This window comes from Thalassophryne amazonica, chromosome 15 (genome assembly GCF_902500255.1).
Source record: "Thalassophryne amazonica chromosome 15, fThaAma1.1, whole genome shotgun sequence".
NCBI lineage: Eukaryota > Metazoa > Chordata > Actinopteri > Batrachoidiformes > Batrachoididae > Thalassophryne > Thalassophryne amazonica.
The window spans coordinates 88,132,902-88,153,350 of NC_047117.1; the positions used below are offsets into that span (position 1 = coordinate 88,132,902).

Below are 20,449 nucleotides of genomic sequence, written 5' to 3' on the forward strand. Positions count from 1 at the left end.
ACCCCAATAGAGCGCTTCGCTCTCAGACTGCAGGCTTACTTGTAGTTCCTAGGGTTTGTAAGAGTAGAATGGGAGGCAGAGCCTTCAGCTTTCAGGCTCCTCTCCTGTGGAACCAGCTCCCAATTCAGATCAGGGAGACAGACACCCTCTCTACTTTTAAGATTAGGCTTAAAACTTTCCTTTTTGCTAAAGCTTATAGTTAGGGCTGGATCAGGTGACCCTGAACCATCCCTTAGTTATGCTGCTATAGACTTAGACTGCTGGAGGGTTCCCATGATGCACTGAGTGTTTCTTTCTCTTTTTGCTCTGTATGCACCACTCTGCATTTAATCATTAGTGATTGATCTCTGCTCCCCTCCACAGCATGTCTTTTTCCTGGTTCTCTCCCTCAGCCCCAACCAGTCCCAGCAGAAGACTGCCCCTCCCTGAGCCTGGTTCTGCTGGAGGTTTCTTCCTGTTAAAAGGGAGTTTTTCCTTCCCACTGTTGCCAAGTGCTTGCTCACAGGGGGTCGTTTTGACCGTTGGGGTTTTTCCGTAATTATTGTATGGCCTTGCCTTACAATATAAAGTGCCTTGGGGCAACTGTTTGTTGTGATTTGGTGCTATATAAATAAAATTGTTTTGATTTGATTTGATTTGATTAGTCAGCGTTATTTTTTGCAATTATTGTAGACGTTTCAAAGCTGTAAAACCCCTCACTACACAGTTTATACACTTTCTCAATCAGGCATGAACATTTTCTCACTTTTCTCTCATGTGTAAACACTCTCAAAGTTCAAACCTGAGTAGGAAATAATACCAAACTGTTTTCAGGCCCAAACATTTGTTTGAGAAATAAAAATAGAACATTTTCCTATAAATAATTATGATGGCATTTAGAACTAACAAATTAATTTTAACGATCAACGAACAAGGTCGGACACATAAGAAATTATTAATAGTAACTCACCAGTATGTCACAGATTGGGCCTCTGCGTCCTGACGCTGCGCCTTTTTCCACTCACACCTCGCTGCAGGTGTTTGTTTCCGAGTGACAAACACAGTTATGAGTAGTTGTTGGCGCTCTTTTCTCTTCTGGGCAACAAGATTCTTATAAACAGATACGCAGAACACAGAACACTGTAAAAAAAAAAGGCATGCAAAATTGGACTAAAAACGCCGCGAAACAGCCAGGCCGTGAAAGGTGAACCGCGTTATAGCGAGGGACCACTGTATTCTCTTTTCACATGTCAATAATTCTTGACATGTGGATATTTACTCGCTCAATTAATAAGACACGCCTAATCTGTCAGATTTCTTTATTTTTTAAATGTATTTCTGTATTTATTTTATTGTGACAACTGAATGGAGACGACAAAACCTGGTTGCAGCACGGGCGAATTAAGGGAATGACGGAACTACAGTTGTTATTATCAATTTCATAGTCTAAAACGATCACACCACATGAAGTTAAGCTCAGCGCTGCTCTGGCTCCAGGCTCGAAGTCTGGAGAAAAAGGCGGGCAGCACTGTCTTTGCAGTCAGCGCTGTGACCACAGATCCATAACAATCCCACAAAGGCGGGATTTGTATTGATTATTATGTAGTATAATCAGGAAAGTGTTATTTATGTAACATATGCATTGATTTGTATAATGACACTGTTTATCATGTTGATCATCTTCATTTTTATGTGGATTCCAGCGCTGGTTCATTTTAGTGTATAATTTACGCCACCTCTCGACCTGGTGTATATTTTCAGCGCAGCGTACGCCAACGACCACATTGATAAATGCCAAGTAGCGCAGCCGTTTTGGCGTACACCCCATATACACTCAAATATCGCCGTACGCAACGTTGATACATGAGGCCCAGTACCTCAAAATCGCAATGTCAAAAAATGTTTCTGAGAAATTTACAAATTTCTTAAAAAAAAAAAAGAAATGAAATGTCCATAAGTATTCACAACATTTGTCATAAATGTCAAACTGGAGCTCATGTGCATCCTGTTTCCACTGATCATCCTTGAAATGCTTCTACAGCTTAGATCGAGTCCACCTGAGGGGAATTCACTTGATTGGACATGATTTGGAAAGGCACACATCTGTCGACATATAAGGTCCCACAGTTGACAGTGCATGTCAGAGCACAAACCAAGGATGAAGTCAAAGGAACAGACTGGTGACATCTGAGGCATGATTGTCTCAAGGCACAAATCTGGAGGAGGGTACAGAAATAATTTTGCTGCTTTGAAGGTCCAAATGAGCCCAGTGGCCTCCATCATCCACAAATGGAATAAGTTTGGATTCATCTTAACTCTTCCGGGCAGAGCTCTTTAGATTGGCAGAGCTGGCTGCCCGTCTAAACTAAGCGATCAGGGGAGAAGGATCTTAGTTAGGCAGGTGACCAAGAGCCCGATGGTCACTCTGTCAGAGCTCCAGCATTCCTCTGTGGAGAGAGAGAGAAAATCTTCCAGAAAGGACAACCATCTCTGCAGCAATCTACCAATCAGGCCTGTATGGTAAAGTGGCCATAAGGAAGCTATTCCTTAGTAGAAGACAGATGGCAGCCTACCTGGAGATTGCCAAAAGGCATCTGAAGGACTCTCAGACCATGAGAAACAAAATTAGCTGGTCTGATGAGACAAAGATTGAACTCTGTGAATACCAGGCGTCATGTTTGGAGGAAACCAGTCACCATCCCTACCTACAGTGATGCATGGTGGTGGCAGCATCATGCTGTGGGGATGTTTTTCAGCAGCAGGAACTGGCAGACTGTTCAGCATTGAGGGAAAGATGAATGCAGCAGTGATGAAAACCTGCTCTAGAGCACTCTTGACCTCAGACTGGGGTGACAGTTCATCTTTCAGCAGAACAGTGGACCAAAGCACACAGCGAAGATATCAAAGGAGTAGCTTTAGGACAGTTCTGTGAATGTCCTTGAATGGCCCAGCATGTCATGTGGGGATTTATGTCTTTTCACTGTGTTCATGTTGTGGTCTTTCTTGGTGTTCTGGGTTTGATCTGCTTGGTATAACCAGAGCCCAGACTTGAATCTTATTGAATATCTCTGAAGAAATCTGAAAATGACTGTGCATTGAAGCTCACATCCAACCTAAGGGAGCTTGTGAGATGCTCCAAAGAGGAATGGGCAAAACTGCCAAAAAATAGGTTCACCTAGCTTGTGGCATCATATTCAGTAATACCCGAGGCTGTAATTGCAGGCAAAGTTGCAAGTATTGAGCAAAGGGTGTGAATACTTATGTAAATGTGATTTCTTAGTTTTTCATTAACCAAGGCCATCAAAATATGGCCATCTGGTACTGTGAAAGCTTTGTGTCCATCCATCTGTCCATCTTTCTCTTGGTCCATCTGTCTGTCTGTGCTCAGCATGAGTCCAGTCCTATAACTGCCAGTGTCTTCAAATTTGCAGGGAACATTGTTGGGACACAGACCTTGGACAAGATCAACGATGGATTTTAAAATGTCACATTCTTTTTCCTATTTTTATGCTATGAATAATGCAAATCCATTTTTTGAGGGGGGTGGGTGACAGCCAATCAGAGTAGAGTGGCCCCATGGCATCACTGGCTGGTTTGTCTCTGGCACTGTAAAACGACTTTGTTTCTATATAAATATAACTTTTTTTTTTTAAATATTATGTTTGAACTAGTGAGAAATACACACTTCTAAAACTTAAAACACTGTTTTTGTAACCTAATAACACCTCTAGAGTGATTTCCAAGACATCTCATGGACGTTAGCATGGTAACGTGACTGGCTGGTCTCCCTTGCTGCTAACTCTTTATTATTTCTGGGTAAATCTAACAACCTTCTCATATATTATGTAAAAGCTAGTGACAAATAAACACTTCTAAAAGTGACAACAGTATTTGTGTAATCTGCTAACACCTGTGGAGTTATTTCCAAGACATCTCGCAGAAGTTAGTGTGGTGACATCACTGGCTGGTCTCACTAGCTACTAACTCCACTTCATTTCTGTGTAAATATAATATCTTTCTCATGTATTATGTAAAAGCTAGTGATAAATAAACACTCCCAAAACTGAAAACATTGTTTTTGTACCCTGATAACACCTCTGGAATGATTTACAAGACATCTCACAGACAACAGTGTACATGCGCATCACACAATTTCAGTTTAATTTATTTTCATTTATATAGTGCCAAATCACAGTTGCCTCAAGGTGCTTCACACAAGTAAGGTCTAACCTTACTAGCCCCCAGAGCAGCAGTGGTAAGGAAAAACTCCCTCTGAGGAAGAAACCTCAAGCAGACCAGACTCAAAGGGGTGACCCTCTGCATGGGCCATGCTACAGACATAAATTACAGAACAATTCACAAAAGAAATATACAGGAAATGCTGTTGGTGCACAGGACAGGATGGTCTCCAGCACACATACCACACCCATCTGTGGTTGGAGCTGCACCTTAAACAGAGAGAAAAAACAGAATCAGGCATCAGAAAGACAAGAAATACAGTATAATTTATCAGCATTAAACAACAAGAAAAATAGGAAATACTAAGGTGATCACCGGCCACCTTCTCTAAGCTTCACTAAAACACCCAGAATTTTGGTAAAGTTGAGGCTGTGGCCCACTCTGTTTCTTAATAAAAAGAATTGAAAGGGTAAAAAGCGTAGAACTATACAATGCCAGTATGCTAGCCATACGAAAGGGAAAATAAGTGTGTCTTAAGTCTGGACTTGAAAATCTCCACAGAATCTGACTGTTTAATTGATGCAGGGAGATCATTCCACAGAACAGGGGCATGGTAAGAGAAAGCTCTATGATCTGCAGACTTCTTATTCACCCTATGGACACAAAGTCATCCTGCATCCTGATAATGCAAAGCCTGGGCCGGTATGTAAGATTTAATTAGATCAGCGAGGTAGGGAGGTGCCAGTCTGTGAACAATTTTATAGACTAGTAGCAGAACCTTAAAATCTGATCTCACTGGGACAGGAAGCCAGTGAAGGGATGCCAAAATGGGTGTAATGTGGTTGAACTTTCTGCTTTGTGTCAAAAGTCTGGCTTCAGCATTTTGAACCAATTGGAGAGCCCTAATGTTGGAGTGCGGTAAAGCAGAAAATAGAACATTGCAGTAGTCCAATCTAGAAGAGATAAATGCATGGATCAGGGTCTCAGGATCAGCCATAGACTGGGTGGGATGAATCTCCGCTATATTTCCTAGGTGGAAGAAAGCAGTCCTCGTTGTATTTCTAATGTGTAGGTCAAAGGACAATGTAGGATCAAAAATTACCCCAAAGTTCCTCACTTTGTCAGTGTGATTTATGACACATGAGCCTAGGCTGAGCGTTAACTGGTCAAATTGATGCCAAAGTCTCACTGGACCAAGAACCATCATTTCAGTCTTATCAGAGTTTAAAAGTAGAACGTTTCTAGACATCCAACTTCTCACTGATGCAAGGCAATCTTCTAAGGATTTTATGTGAATGAGATTACCAGCAGTTATCAGCATGTATAACTTTGACCGCACACGCGGTCAAAGGTGATCTCCTCTCTTTTCAAAAGCTCATGCACACCCTCCTGCAGATGCCATTAAAATGCAAGTAAAATATTGTTTATGACTGATTGATTGATTGTATTCTGCAATCTCAGTATCATCCTACAGAGGTGAATGTATCAATGATACACCGATAAAACAATAAAGTGTAAATGCTCATTTCCATTTTGGTCCTTGTGAAATTGTCACGTGACAAAATAGAGGGGCTTGATTGAAAATGTACAAATTATACATAAGACAATAGGATCTTAATAATTCATGTAAATAACAAGAAATGTATATATGTATATATTGTATGCACTGGGATACCAATTAAACAACTGCAAATTATAATTAAAGCAATGCTCATACCACCTAGGGTATTTTATCATTGTTATATTTTCTTCATAGTTTTGAAAGAAAAAAAAATGTCATTATAGGGTTTTTTGAGTAGAATTTTGAGGAGAAAATGGATTTACTCCATTTTGGAATAAAGCTGTAACAGTAAAATGTGGAAAAAAGTGAAGCACTGTGAACACTTTCCAGATGCACTGCAAATGCCTTGAAAAACCCTTGCTCTGATTTTTTTCCCCCTTTTACTTATATTACAGCAAGAGTGTGGCTATGAAGAAGCAACGAGGTCAGCGAGAGTTATGTAGATAACTGGATGATGGGTGAAAGGAGGGATAACCTATTTAGTCCTGTCCTTCTCCAATAATGGTGGCAGCTGATATGTCTGTGTGTCTGCAGAGGACTGACCACATGTGTACAAACAGGTACTGGAACAGGATTAGAAGGTGACCACTGGTGCCTGCATGGCTGTATCGATCAGAGCAGTAACAGAGTTATTTCTGTATGAGCATCTCCAACAGTTACCCCCTAATGCAGAGGAGAAAAAGATAAACAATGGACAACAAGGAGATGAAGAAAGGGAAGGAAAAGCAAAACTGCAGCTGAAGTATATTGTGGATGTGAAACTGGATAGTATGGACAGGGTCAAAATGTATATCTGAAGGGAGGAAGGATAGCTGCAAGATGACCGGGTCTGTCAGAAGTCTGAATTACATGCAAGAAGAGACGGACGATGAAGAAGGAACAGCCGAGTGAAATGCAAGCAGGCACTTTTTTTTTTTTTTTTCCCTGAGGTGATGCAAAGAATGGATCAATGGTGGATAGGTGACAGGAGTGAAAAGAAGACCAGGCTGGAAAAGACAATGAGGGTCAGATTAAAGAACTTGAGCCAATGTGAAGATATCAGCGAAACAGAGATGCAAGCGAGAGGTGAGAGATTGTCAGATTAAGTTAATGTTAAAGAGATTAAAATATATATCAAAAAAAATTGAAGCAGGGAAGGGAAAAATGAAATTACTAAAGCTGTTATTCATTTCAAACTCACCCTGACTACAGCTAAAGAAAGGATCTGAGACTCATCTTTAAAATCCTCATGAAAAGACGACAACAAGTCATTGACGCAAAATAAAAAGCCATGGTTTTGTTTGTTTATGTGTTTGCGGTACCCATCCATCACAACTTCAGTCAAATCTCAAGGATAGAGGACTGGACAGAAAAGATATGTGATCAGGCTCAAAAATACTCCAACATTTTCTCACAATAGTGCAGACAGCATTAAAGCTGATTGAGTTTTATCAATAACTTTATATACATGCACCCAGAGTCAGGTTTGGGATCATGATCGGTGGGAAAAAATGACTAGTCTATCATTATTGCCAAAAAGTAACCACCAGTGTCCCAGTGCCAATCTTAAGTGGTTTTCCCCTTGAACCAACCTAAGAGGACAGCTCGATCAATTATTGTGTGATTGATCCATGCTTTGGCATTGGACCAATCCAATGGCTCAGCAACCATTATTAAGTGTTACTTTCTTTCACACTGTGAGGAAACAAGTATGAGCTAAAATTTCTGGCCATGAAATAATACAAAGTGGTTGTTGTTAAAGTTGTTGTTAGTAGCTTACAGCGTGGAGTCACACCTTCCTGTCTGCTAATATTAATTATGCTGATGTTTATTTGTTGGTGTTCAATAATAAATTGTTGTCATGTTTGTTTGTTTTTTGTTGTTTTATTGTCTGTGATTATTTGGAATTGAAATTGTTCAGCATTTTGATTTGTTTTTTGAAAGGTTGAGCTGAAAGGATTAATAAATGCATTAGTTTTGAACTTGTTGAATATTTGGTCTCCAAAGCAAAGATCAAACAAGGTCAACATTTATTATAGATATATGACATGTTGTTTGGTGTTGTTACAGACAGCTGCCTGCCAGAGTTGTTCCTTGTTGTCATGTCTTTTTAGCCACTTTTTATTTCTTCTATTTTTTTTTTTTTTTTTTTTTTCAGTTTAATTAGGGAATAACCCTGTTGTGTCTGATGATTTGCAGAGGTTGATGCTGGTTATACAGCTAATGTATCGCCGGTAAAGATCAATTTGCAACTGAAATCCAGCATAAATGTTCGCAAATCATCAGACACAAGAGGGTTACTCCCATTCTAATCCAATTCCATTGTTTGCACTCCAACAGCAGTCAGGGCATGGAGTAATACATCAAATGTGAAAATCCATCAAATGTGAAATGGTAATTCAATATCCAAATCCAAATCAATATCACCTATTTCGGCATTGTCATCACTACACGACTTTCTCTCGCTCTGAGCTGATAACGGCATTAATGACATATGCATAGCAGTGCGTGCCATCAGGGCACAGAGTAATACATCCAAATGAAAAATGGTTGAATATTTTACCACCCTGCACCCGATATTATATGGTCTGAAATCTCGTGGAAAAAAATTTAATTTGATTGGAATGGTTTTTAGTAATTCCTGGCTAGTGCATACATGCTGCTTCAGTCATTATTTACCATTTTCCTGGTGTTTGGAATACTTTTCTCGAGCCAGGTCCCAGCAAAGATGTGATATCCCTGAAGAACTGTGGAGGAAATATGAGGGCTGTACAGACAGAGGAGACTGTGGCAAAGGAAGAGCAGATATCGGCCATATCTTCATCCATTTTGTTTGCCAACGAGATCGTTGGCAAACAAAATGGATGAATATAAACGCCACTCATGAGGAGCGACAGTGTGTTTTGTGAGGGCTCAGTATTGTGCTGACTGCACTGTAATGAGTTTTCCCGGCTTACAGTTGGTGTGAGGGGACAGGAACTGCGCCGACACTGGCAGAAAGAAAGGTGGGGAAGTTGTGTCTACATGAACAACAACTGGTACAATCCCAGACACATTACAGTAAAGGAGCATGTGAGCAGTGAGTCTTCATCCTTATTATTTGCCAAGGGAGTTGTCCCACACCATTGTCCTCATTGTTTCATCCAACCGGTGGCAGACACATCGAGGGCCAGTGACTTCATCACCTCTGCCACACCAAGACACTACACCCTAATGCTTTCATATGCTATCGCTGGGGATTTTAAACATGTTACCCTTTCAATATCCTTTCCCACTTTCAAGCAGTTTGTGGATTGTAAAACAAGAGACAACAAGACTATAGATCTGCTGTATGTTCATGTTAAGGGAGTGTACAGTGACCAGGAGGCTGAATACAGCAGTGTAGTGGACATGTTTATGGAGTGGTGCAGACTCAACCACCTGCAGCTCAACTTATCTAAGATGAAGCAGCTGATGGTGGACTTCAGAAGACGGATGACCCGTCCAAACCCAGTTACCATCAAAGGAACAGATGTGGACATTGTGGGCTACTATAAGTACCTGGCTGTCCACATAGACAACAAACTGGACTGGACTGTAAACACAGATGCTGTGTATAAGGAAGGTCAGAGCAGACTGTACTTCCTTAGGAGACTCAGGTGTTTTATCACTCGGTGGTCTCCAGTGTCATCTTGTACATTTCGGTGTGCTGGGGTAGCAGGCTGAAAGCAGCTGACACAAACAGACTCAACAAGCTCATCGAGAGAAATGGCTTTGTCCTGGAGGTGTTGAGTCGCCCCCAAATGAAACACGGATGAGGCAGGATCCACCTTCCTGGACGTAGACCGTGGTTGAACCACATTGGCCACAACAGTGGATCGTATTGAAAGGTGGGACATTGGGGTGCCATAAAGTGTCTGCACTGAGTACCGCTTGATCAACCACCACAAGAGAGAGCGAAAGAGAAAGAGAGAGAGCTGCTGCACGCTGAATGTATGTGAATCAGTCAAGGCGGCTTAGGCCCACGTTCTGGGTATTTGCACGGCATTCATAAACAGCATTCATATTTGTCACTCCTGACTACGTCTCGAATTTTGGGTCTTCTGCCCATTTGGGCTAATTTGGCCTCATTTGTGCTCATTTGTGCTAAGTGTGATGGGGCCCTTATAGATGTGGTGAGGGAGGACATGCAGGTGGTTGGTGTGACAAAGGAAGTTAAATAGGACAGGGTGAGATGGAAAGAATTTATCTGCTGTGGTGACCCCTAACAGCAGCAGCCAAATGAAGAGAATAAAAATGTTAGGTGCAGATTTAAGTCTGCAGAAATCTCTGTAGTTTTTATGTCAAACCTTTAATGTGCATCATTATGTCTGATCAATGGTAAGCCAAATCTTTGCAGATTAACAAAGAATGTTAAAACAATTCACAATTGTTTATCATAGACATAAATCAGGCACAAAGGCATCTGAGAGCTGACAGATACCCTGCTCACTTGATACATCATGATAATGAATGTGAAAGAAAATATATGTCTGTATTTGTGTTTTGACTATGGTTGACCTCATCATGTGACTTGTTTTTTGGGATCAATATATGCTTTAGTTTTGGGGTTGTTAGTTGTTGAGAAATCCAAAAAGTAGTTTTTCAGACCATGTTTTTTTATGAACTTTGACTAAAATCTAATCACCTCTTGAAATGTATCCAAATAATATTTCCACCATGTTGAAAGAAAATCAGTGGGGCAGTGAAAGCAACACACTGCGGAGACTTAACTTACACCACATGAACTACAGTTTTTGAAATATTTAATGTACAACATGAGAGAAAATGACTTTGCTAACCTTACCCATAAGAAACATCCAGTTTAGATTTTTATTTTCTTTTTAATTGACACACAAACACACCTGCTCTTTGGCTGAGCAGCTGTCTTTACTGGTGTGATATCATATTCTCTCAGAACAGCTGATGATGAATTCCACTTGCATTGTGGGGAGTATCAGCGACAACATTTTTGACATCCAGCACAAAGGCACTTGAGTGCTGAGGACCCAGGTAGCTGGAGAGGGACAGGGACATGTCCATGTTTACCTGGCTGCAGCAGGTATATGGGCCCTTCAGAGAGTTGAAGATTGATCAGTTGCCGGCCTGGGTGGTCGCCATCTAGGACAGAGGGTGGTTTCATGTTGTAGTGAATGCGGTGACGCACATTACCAGCGCATGCTGTTAGACTTAATTTCATCTCCAGACCTAGAGTTTCCAACCGGTACTGGACAGAATAGTGGAGAGTTCTTTAACCAGTAAAAATCTATTTAAGCATAAAAATTCAAAAGAAATAAATAATATAGCACCTTAAACTGCACCACAGACTAAAACAGTTAAATGTGGTCTATTAAACATTAGGTCTCTCTCTTCTAAGTCCCAGTTAGTAAATGATATAATAATTGATCAACATATTGATTTATTCTGCCTTACAGAAACCTGGTTACAGCAGGATGAATATGTTAGTTTAAATGAGTCAACACCCCCGAGTCACACTAACTGTCAGAATGCTCGTAGCACGGGCCGGGGCGGAGGATTAGCAGCAATCTTCCATTCCAGCTTATTAATTAATCAAAGACCCAGACAGAGCTTTAATTCATTTGAAAGCTTGACTCTTAGTCTTATCCATCCAAATTGAAGTCTCAAAAACCAGTTTTATTTGTTATTATCTATCGTCCACCTGGTTGTTACTGTGAGTTTCTTTGTGATTTTTCAGACGTTTTGTCTGACTTAGTGCTTAGCTGAGATAAGATAATTATAGTGGGCAATTTTAACATCCACATAGATGCTGAGAATGACAGCCTCAACACTGCATTTAATCTATTATTAGACTCAGTTGGCTTCGCTCAAAATGTAAATGAGTCCACCCACCACTTTAACCACACGTTAGATATTGTTCTGACTTATGGCATAGAAACTGAAGACTTAACAGTATTCCCTGAAAACTCCTTTTTGTCTGATCATTTCTTAATAACATTTACATTTACTTTAATGGACTACCCAGCAGTGGGGAATAAGTTTCATTACAGTAGAGGTCTTTCTGAAAGCGCTGTAACTAGGTTTAAGGATATGATTCCTTCTTTGTTATGTTCTTCAATGCCATATACCAACACAGTGCAGAGTAGCTACCTAAACTCTGTGAGTGAGACAGCTTATCTCGTCAATAGCTTTACATCCTCATTGAGCACAACTTTGGATGCTGTAGCACCTCTGAAAAAGAGAGCCTTAAATCAGAAGTGCCTGACTCCGTGGTATAACCCACAAATTTGCAGCTTAAAGCACATAACCTGTAAGCTGGAGAGGAAATGGCATCTCACTAATTTAGAAGATCTTCATTTAGCCTGGAAAAAGAGTCTGTTGCTCTATGAAAATGCTCTCCGTAAAGCTAGGACATCTTGCTATTTATCACTAATTGATAAGTAAGAACAACAGTTTCTTTTCAGCACTGTAGCCAGGCTGACAAAGAGTCAGAGCTCTATTGAGCCGAGTATTCCTTTAACTTTGACTAGTAATAACTTCATGACTTTCTTTGCAAATAAAATTTTAACTATTAGAGAAAAAATTATTCATAAAGCTAATTCATTCATTTATTTCTTCTAGGCTGGACTATTGTAATTCATTATTATCAGGGTGTCCTAAAAGTTCCCTGAAAAGCCTTCAGTTAATTCAAAATGCTGCAGCTAGAGTACTGACAGGGTCTAGAAGGAGAGAGCATATTTCACCCATATTGGCTTCTCTTCATTGGCTTCCTGTTAATTCCAGAATATAATTTAAAATTCTTCTTCTTACTTATAAGGTTTTGAATAATCAGGTCCCAACTTATCTTAGGGACCTCATAGTACCATATCACCCCAATAGAGCACTTCGCTCTCAGACTGCAGGCTTACTTGTAGTTCCTAGGGTTAGTAAGGGTAGAATGGGAGGCAGAGCCTTCAGCTTTCAGGCTCCTCTCCTGTGGAACCAGCTCCCAATTTGGATTAGGGAGACAGACACCCTCTCTACTTTTAAGATTAAGCTTAAAACTTTCCTTTTTCCTAAAGCTTATAGTTAGGGCTGGATCAGGTGAGCCTGAACTATCCCTTAGTTATGCTGCTATAGATTTAGACTGCTGGAGGGTTCCCATGATGCACTGAGTGTTTCTTTTTATTCACCTCTTTTTCCTCTGTATGCACCACTCTGCATTTAATCATTAGTGATTGATCTCTGCTCTCTTCCACAGCATTCTTTTTCCTGATTCTCTCCCCTCAGCCCCAACCAGTCCCAGCAGAAGACTGCTCCTCCCTGAGCCTGGTTCTGCTGGAGGTTTCTTCCTGTTAAAAGGGAGTTTTTCCTTCCCACTGTCGCCAAGTGCTTGCTCATAGGGGGTCGTTTTGACCGTTGGGGTTTTTCTGTAATTATTGTATTGCTTTTGCCTTACAATATAAAGCACCTTGGGGCAACTGTTTGTTGTGATTTGGCGCTATATAAATAAAATTGATTTGATTTGATTTGAATGTGCTTGTCCTAAAACCACTAGTAATTTTGGCTAAAAAGTCAAATGGTAGTGACTTTGATAGATTGATTTAGAAATTCCATATAAAACATACAACAAATTAACATGTTTAAAAATATGCCTGATATATTTTATGGAATTTCAAGGATGACACAAGAAAGTCATACAACTTATTTCCATTACCTAAAACAATGCAATAGGCAACAGAGATAAAATCAGATCAATAAATAAATAAATGATAAAAAAAATTAAAGCAGATAAAATAATATACAGCTGTACATATTAACTTAACTGACTTTCTAAAACACTTTTGAGCAGAAATGCCTTGACCTTTCTCTTAAAACAGTTTGCAAGTTTGAACATCAGATGGCAACTGATTCCAACTACAACCCCTGGCAAAAATTATGGAATCACCGGCCTCAGAGGATGTTCATTCAGTTGTTTAATTTTGTAGAAAAAAAGCAGATCACAGACATGACACAAAACTAAAGTCATTTCAAATGGCAACTTTCTGGCTTTAAGAAACACTATAAGAAATCAGATCTGCTCGTTGACATTGACCCTATGCCATGACATTGATCCTATGTGTCTTTTTGCAAGGAACGTTTTCACAGTTTTTGCTCTATGGCAAGATGCATTATCATCTTGAAAAATGATTTCATCATCCCCAAACATCCTTTCAATTGTCCAAAATATCAACGTAAACTTGTGCATTTATTGATAATGTAATGACAGCCATCTCCCCAGTGCCTTTACCTGACATGCAGCCCCATATCATCAATGACTGTGGAAATTTACATGTTCTCTTCAGGCAATCATCTTTATAAATCTCATTGGAACGGCACCAAACAAAAGTTCCAGCATCATCACCTTGCCCAATGCAGATTTGAGATTCATCACTGAATATCACTTTCATCCAGTCATCCACAGTCCATGATTGCTTTTCCTTAGCCCATTGTAACCTTGTTTATTCTGTTTAAGTGTTAATGATGGCTTTTGTTTAGCTTTTCTGTATGTAAATCCCATTTCCTTTAGGCGGTTTCTTACAGGTCAGTCATAGACATTGACTCCAGTTTCCTCCCATTCATTCCTCATTTGTTTTGTTGTACATTTTTGGATTTTTGAGACATATTGCTTTAAGTTTTCTGTCTTGACACTTTGATGTCTTCCTTGGTCTACCAGTATGTTTGCCTTTAACAACCTTCCCATGTTTTTTTGTATTTGGTCCTTAGACACAGCTGACTGTGAACAACCAACATCTTTTGCAACATTGCATGATGATTTACTCTCTTTTAAGAGTTTGATAATCCTCTCCTTTGTTTCAACTGACATCTCTCGTGTTGGAGCCATGATTCATGTCAGTCCACTTGGTGCAGCAGCTCTCCAAGGTGTGATCACTCCTTTTTAGATGCAGACTAATGAGCAGATCTGATATGATGCAGGTGTTAGTTTTGGGAATGAAAATTTACAGGGTGATTCCATAATTTTTTCCTCAGAATTGAGTGATTCCATATTTTTTTCCTCTGCTTGGTCTAAAAAAGTAACCGTTACTGACTGCCACAATCTTTTTTTCTTGATTTCTTATAGTGTTTCTTAAACCCAGAAAGTTGCCATTTGAAATGACTTTAGTTTTGTGTCATATGTGTGATCTGCTTTTTTTCTACAAAATTAAACAACTGAATGAACATCCTCCGAGGCCGGTGATCCCATAATTTTTGCCAGGTGTTGTACAAGCACAGATATATTTAAAATAATTTTTACCAACATTTATGCTGAATCTTGGAATGAATAGTGATGAGTGATTAGATCTAGTTCTGTTGTTGTGTACTTCTGAGACATAACAAAAAGAATTCTGGAAATATCTGGGACAGTTACCATGAACACTTTGATGAACATTTTGTAAATTAAACTGACTTATGCGTTTCTCTACTGGTAACCAATTAAGTTGAGCAAAGTGCGAGTAATTAATTGGGTTCTGGCTGAAAGATGAAGAACAGTTCGAATAAGTTTGTTTTGACATATTTGTAGTTTGTTCTTGCTAGCCTGCGACAATTTGGTTTACCATGAGGTACAAGCATAGTCTACCTGACTCTGAACCAACACTGCTGCAAACAGTTTCATTGTGTCCATGTCCAAATATTTGGATTTCCTTGCAAGAAATTTAATTCTTGAACTGACTTTTTTTATTACCTTAAAGGCCATGACCTCACCAGGCACAGATTGATCAATTTCCACACATAGATATTTAACACATTTTTTTGGGCTTGTATAGCTGTACCATTACAGTCAGCCTTAAGCCCACTGACTTTGTTAATTTTACTTTTTGACCCAAAAAATATAGACTCAGTTTTCCCGAGATGGATTGATAATTTGTTATCCGCCAACCAGTTATTTAATTTTGGAGTTCTTGCTCAACCGCAATTCAATATCAAGAATATCCCAGTCACCAGTAATGCTGAATCTTCAGAAATAACAACAGTTTACACTTAACTTCTACTTCCATGTCATTTACATGTAGACTAACTTCATTTTTAAATCAATGCAGTAACCCAGTCACAGAAAATCTGAATAATAACCGGAAGGTTCATTTTGGAGATTAGATGGTGAGCCTGCAGCCAAATGGTTAATTATCAGAAGTTCCCAGTGCAGATTTTTCAACATAAATCCATCCAATATGCTCGTGTTTTGAAGTTTGGTGTTCCAGAACCTTCTGCCTGGCCACTCAGTTTGGGATTCTATTACTGCACATATGTGCTTATACTCCCGCGTGTCTCCCTCCAGTGCACAATTGTTCTTAACATTTCTTGTTTACCTCAGTGCATCCATATGTATGAGTATATTTATGTGTACATGTACTGCCATATTTTCCTGGGCTAATAGTTAGATGCCAGCGCTGAGTGCCACTGAGTGAAACGCATTGGTGTGGGATGAAATTTACCGCTGCCATCCCGCGTGTCCTCCCGTTCCCTCACCCTTCTTCAATCCAGCCACTGTGATGGGCCAAGGTCGGCCAATTACCCTTCACTGACCACACACACACACACACACACACAGCATGTCAGTTTGTGTGTGTGTGTGTGTGTGTGTGTGTGTGTGTGTGTGTGTGTGTGTGTGTGTGTGTGTGTGTGTGTGTGTGTGTGTGTGTGTGTGTGTGTGTGTGTGTGTGTGCAGCGCAGTGGACAGCGGCTTGGCATGCCGGATTCATGGGGAATATGTCAGCCATCAGCCTGGGCATTTCAAACAATACCTCACAATGTGCTTGACAGCCCTGAAAAACAGCCTGGTGCTTGGAAACTGCCAGCCCATCATCTCAAATCCCTCATCTGGGCTCTCTCTGGCTCTCCATCTCCATTTCTCTCCCTCCTCTTTTGTGCTCATCTCTTTCTATATCTCATTTTCTCTCCTAATTCATGCTCCAAGCTCTCATTTTCTGTTACATATTTGCTCTGGTAAATGCTTTCCCCCATCATATTTTCAATTTTTACCCCATCCCTGCCCCTAACAATACTTTATTTTCCACAAAAGCCTTTGTCACTAAAGGTAGAACTGAGTACCTATTTTCACAGCTTTTTCCAGCATCATTTTCTATTTCTTTCCTCCTCCGCTCCTTCATCCTGTAAAACAGTACCAGATGCCCCTTATTAGGAGCTGAGCGGCAGGTCACCCGGTAGTTAAATGCATAAAGTGTGTGTGTGTGTGTGTGTGTGTGTGTGTGTGTGTGTGTGTGTGTGTGTGTGTGTGTGTGTGTGTGTGTGTGTGTGTGTGTGTGTGTGTGTGCGCACACACACATAAACACACATACACAGAGGGCAGTTATGTACATGATGGTATTATCTGGCCAGGCGGTGATATATCTTAGTGAGGCACCGGCCTATAAAACTGCAAGGACATGCAGTCCTCTCTCCTTTTTCTCTCCGCTCCCCTCCAGTCACATGCAGTAACAGCCAGCCTGATTCACAGCTTTCAATTTACACTGGCTCATAACAGGCGGTGACGGGCTCCTGGAGGTTGGAGGTGGGCCGAAATGAAAATGTGCTTTTGTGAGAAAAAGTCAGCTCTTGCATGAGGAGAGATTATCCATAGATCAGACGTTGGAGACTGTTACGAGAGCCATTGTGTGAATGATGCCATTGCACATTACGATGATGAAACATCCAGAGACTTTTTTTTCTAATGTGCACTCTCATCAGACAAACAGCATGTGTGAAGGATCATATGAAGCAAAATGCAGGTGAGGGTGATGGGGTTACTGCGTTCTTCACGAAAGCCTGACCAATATATTGGTTGGCTAATAATATCAGCCAATATGAGCCTTTTCATGAACATATTGCTGTAAGTTATTTTTTGCTGATTTGAAAACTTATTTTCCAAAAAACCAAAAAAAACCCAAAAAAAAACCAAACAAAATAAAAAAAAAAACAATGCATAAAAATATTTTGGCTGTTGGAAATATGATCTCTGGTGGCTTAGCAGTTAGGACTGTTATCTCAATTCAAGAAGGGATCAGTTCCCACCTGTGGTCTTTCTGTGTGGAGTTTGCATGTTCTCCCAGTGTTTGTGTGGGTTCCTTCTTCTCACATTCAAAACAAAAGACATGCAGGTTAGGTGGATTGGAAACTTTAAATTGTCTGTAGGTGTGCATGTGGATGTGAATATGTTTGTTTGTCTGTATGTGGTCCTGATACAGATTGGCGTCCTGTCCAGGGTGTACCGTGCCTCACACCCTATAACTGCTGGGATAGGCTCCAGCCCCCCGTGACCCTTAATTGGAGTAAGCATCGAAGATGAGTGAGTGAAATATTACTTAGTTTGTCCAGCAGATGACACTCCATTTTATTGTTTACCATGCTGTCCATGGCTGAGAACTCCTTCACTCCTTGGTCACATTAGCTCCAAGAGACAGAGGAAAGGTGATCAGCTGCCATTCATTTTCAGAATGGACATTTTACATCAAACAAAAGACACGTGGTCACTATGCACTCACTCACATCTCTTCAACTGCTTATCCAAAACCAAGACGTGGGGGCAACATCTCCAGCAGGGGACCCCAAACTTCCCTTTCCCAGGCCACATTATTCTCCTCTGACTGGGGGATACCGACGTGTTCCCTGGCCAGTGTGGAAAGCCTATCATCTCTACAACTAGTTCTGGGTCTTCCCCGGGGTCTCCTCCCTGCTGGATGTGCCTGGAATACCTCTCTAGGGAGGTGCCCAGGGGCATCCTTACCCGATGCCCAAACCACCTCAGCTGGCTCCTCTCAGTGTAAAGGAGCAATGGCTTTACTTTGAGGTCCTCACAAATGACCAAGCCTGCCATCTTATCTCTAGGGAAACACCAACCACCTTCCTGAGGAAACCCATTTCAGCCACCTGTAACCGTGATGTAGTTCTTTTGATCATGATCCAACACTCATGACCATAGGTGAGAGCAGCAATGAAGATTGACCAGTAGATCGAGATTTTCATGTTTTGGCTCAGCTTACTTTTTGTCACAACAGTACTGTAGAGCACATGCAACATCATCCCTGCTGCACCGGTTCTCTGGCCAATCTCACACCCCATTGTCCCCTGACTCATGAACAAGACCCCGAGGTACTTGAACTCCTTTACTTGGAGGAAGACCTCATTTCCTAACCAGAGTAGGCAATCCATTGGTTTCCTCCTGAGAACCATGGCCTCAGATTTAGAGGTTCTGATCCTCAACCCAGCCACTTCACACTCAGTGATGAGACCATGAGTCCAGTAAACTGACGACCCTCCTTTCCCAACTCCACCTTGTCATCCTGCTCATGAATATCACAAACAGGATTGATGATAAGGCACTGCCCTTGCGGAGACCAGCCCCCACCAGAAACAAGTCCAACTTACTGCCAAGAACCCGAACACAGCTCTTACAGTACAGAGATTTGATGGCCTTGAGAAGGGACACCCTCACTCCATACTCCTGCAGCACCTCCCACAGTATCTCCTGGGGTACCCGATGATACACCTTCTCCACATACACAAATCACATGTTTACTGGATGGACATACTCCCAGGCCCCCTCCAAGATCCTTTTGAGAGTGAAGAGTTGGTCGGTTGTACCACATCCAGGAGGGAACCCACAATTTTCCTCTTCAATCCGAGGCTGGACTATCGGCCGAACCCTCCTTTCCACCACCCTGGAGTAGATTTTACCTGGGAGACTAAGTAGTGTGATGCCCTTGTAATTGCCACACACTCTCTGGTCACTCTCTGGAGATCAAAATAAGTCTAGCAGCATGCACTGGTAATTTGTGTCACTCTCTGGTACCTCCACAGTTATTGTCAACCAAAAGAACAATTATACAATTTTATTGATCCCAAAATGCAACCAGTGGCATTGCCACTCATACAGAACTGACAAAGCTGCATGTTGTGTGGGTGTGTGTGTGGTGGGGGAGACGAAGGGGGTAGTGGGGGTGACACTGTGTGTGTTGCCCATTTTGAAGTCTGGAAGTCTGTGCACACATCTCGCTGTGCACAGTGAAAACAATCCAAAGAGCAAGCCGACCCCAATCCTATCCCTCATGTGAATATGTATCCTCCAAAAACCCTGATCCATATCTGCATGCTGTAATTCCAAACTCTGCCATCCCAATCCCCCTTTTCCGCTGCACGCACCATCCTATGCATATATAAACATAGCAATCTGCAATGCTTCAGCAGCATTTTGACATCAGAGAATTTATTTGAAGAAAAAAACGTTTTTTCTTTTTTTGCAGTGACATGTGCTGAAAAGTGTTGAGATCTTGTGATTCCTGCCCCTCAAAGAAAATTATGCACTGATGTTTTCACATGAAAACAATACTGTTTTACAGCCTTCTGAGTATCTGATTAGATGTGCTGTGATGTGCATTCTGTGAAGTCTCATGGTGACGAGTCACCAGAATAACCAGCACAAAATTCATTTCAAAGCTTTGACTGATATTGTAGAGAATTTTATCAAATATAGTAATCATGTTTAACCTCATCAGAAACAAATACAAAATTACACTTTGAGGTGAAGAATGATGTGGTTCTGGCATCCATACAGGATTTTCCTCAGAGGCCTTCTTTTGGAGTTTTTATAGACACATCCAATTGAGAGTCAACCCTTAGGGCAGAACCGGGACATGCTGCCAGGATTAGATGTCCCATCTGGCCTGGGAACACCCTTGAATCTCCCAGGAGGATCTGGCTGGAAGAGGAAAGTCTAGACTGTCTGTGATCTGGCCACTGATA

General features: G+C 41.0%; 1 long non-coding RNA gene across 1 annotated transcript; it reads right to left on the bottom strand.

The window, feature by feature from the left end:
• Positions 1 to 18,194: 18,194 nt before the first annotated feature.
• LOC117527083 lies at positions 18,195 to 19,421 on the bottom strand. Its single transcript, XR_004565428.1, has 3 exons — positions 19,210 to 19,421; positions 19,168 to 19,172; positions 18,195 to 18,206 (listed from the first exon to the last, which is right to left on the bottom strand). It is a non-coding gene; the product is annotated as an uncharacterized LOC117527083 (long non-coding RNA).
• Positions 19,422 to 20,449: the final 1,028 nt, after the last annotated feature.